A 2,333-nucleotide genomic window follows, 5' to 3' on the forward strand; every position below is an offset into this window, starting at 1 on the left:
ACACGGAAGTACAGGAGCCCGGCGACTGTGTCCCGTCCCGTCATAATAAAAGCCCTGGTGCTCACAAGGCGGGTGTTTGTGTAACAATCACTCCAGCAGCCGTGCTCAGCTCCACAACACTCGGTCCTGCTCTGCTTCATAATACAGTAACGATAATAACCGCATCCATCAACATGATTTTTGCCACATGTCCCAAGATGCTGCGCTCAAACTTGGCGTCATCAAACTACGCCTTTGTTTTTAATAGGCGCCCTCCAGTGGACGGAAAGTTGCATAGTGCACCTTTAAAGGGTTAGTTCACCAAAAGACCTCCGTTTATCCTGGGAACATAAGATATTTTAGATTTAGTCCGAGGGCTTTCTGTCCTTTGAATGTAAGTGTGTGCCCACTTGCTGTCCACGTCCAGAAGGTAATGAAAACATCATCAAAGTAGCCCATATGTGACATCAGGTTAGTTAGACTCTTTTGAAGCATCGAAAATACATTTTGGTTAAAAAAAAAGCAAAAACTATGACTTTCAGCATTCAGCATTGTCTTCTCTTCCGTGTTCCTCAAACAAAGATTAAAATGGTCATGAATCAGCGTATTGATTCATAATTCGGATCGCCAATGTTACGTGAGTTCAGCAGTTTGCCAGTTTGACAGGCGATCCGAATCATGAATCAATCTGCTGATTCATGAATTAGCTCTTCTAATTTTACTAGTTTGAAATTTTTCTTTGTTATTCAGAACTTCATAAAACATACTCTTATATATTTTTTCATTTACATCATTGTGTTAAATACTGAAATAAGCAAAAACAGTGCTTGTCCCCAAAACACTGCTTGCATACAGACAACTGGTTTACTCACACTTAACCCCACAAGACCATATGGTGGTGAACCAGCTTTACCAACTTTTTCTTATGAACAGCATGACTGTGCTGGTCCATCTAGACCAGTAGTATACACTATACCAGCATAAACCAGCCTGGACCCATCTCTGCTGTGATGTTGAGACTCAGGTCTAGCAAACACCATCAGCGCCTGAGCAAGTGGATATTGTGGCTCCGCTTCCAGCCTCTGATCACCTCGCTCCATCTCGGCCCTTCAACCTGTGGGCTATGCCTAGGCTCCTCCCACCTTCGGCTCCACCAGACATACTCGGCCTTACTGCTTCACCAGGTTCCCTCATCCCACCAGCTCCCTCTTGGTCATTCGTCACTCCACTTCCACCACATACTTGCAGAATTTTTGCTATGCTCCGTTCCTCCATCCCTAAGGCTGCAATGGACTCCTCCTTTCCTTCGGGTACACCGGTGTCCTCCATCGCACCGGCATCGCCTCAGTCCTCGGGGACTCTGGCTCCACCTCAGATGCTTGTTGCCGTGGCATCACCTAGGCCTCCTGTGCCAGCGATGTCGCTCTGCTCTATCGGTTCTCCGTCTGCACCCTGGGATTCTTCTTTCTGCCTCGTCGGTCATCCCCCAGTTGATGTCAGCTTGTTGTCGTCATGGTCAGGATTTCATCAACCCTTCACCATCTCCTGTCTCCTTTCTTGCATCACTGCCTCGGCCACCTCCAAAGCCCCTCCATCCCTCCCTCACTTCTGTTAGAGTGCGAAGTCGCTCCTACTGGGCTTGTCAGGGATTTCTGGACCCACAGGGGTGGATAAAGTACTTGAATGACACTTGAGTAAAAGTATATATCTTTTCAGAAAATTACTTTGGTGGAAGTTAAAGTCACTGTTTAGAATATTACTCGAATAAAAGTTTTAAAGTATGTGATATTTTTTAAACATACTTAAGCACTGAAAGCAAAGTACAAGTAAATGCAAAATACAAAAGAAGCAAAACATATTATTAAAAACTATTAGTACTGTAGTGTACTGTATAACATACCGTTTTGTTGTATATGTTTTAAATCTGTTTTTGAAGTGTTCTACTCTGTGCAGCATGCAGCTTCACATCACGTTTAAAAAACTCTTAGCCTAGAAATGTAGACGCACCATAGTGGCAGCAAATCTAATCTCGTCTGGCCAATCACATTGTGTAAAGAGTTGGTGGGCAGGGCTTAACATAATGACAGCAGAGTTGCTCTTGCGTGCTACTAGTAAACACAGAAGCTGGCGAACGGCGGTCTTTCGAATCAGCTTTGACCGCGACCCTGGAAGACTTGGAGTTAAGCTTTTCTCTGAGAAAAGAACAAAGAATGGCACTGAAGTCATTCTCAAAAAAGGAAGATGTGTTTGGAGTTTTGCCGGCCGGATACGGCGAAAGTTTAATCTTTCAACTAGCTGTTTCACGTTGCTCTGGTTGGTGGTAGCGCTATCCTATTGCGTGCAGAGGGAGTTTG

The sequence above is a fragment of the Pseudorasbora parva genome, chromosome 3, assembly GCF_024679245.1.
Source record: "Pseudorasbora parva isolate DD20220531a chromosome 3, ASM2467924v1, whole genome shotgun sequence".
NCBI classification, from domain to species: domain Eukaryota; kingdom Metazoa; phylum Chordata; class Actinopteri; order Cypriniformes; family Gobionidae; genus Pseudorasbora; species Pseudorasbora parva.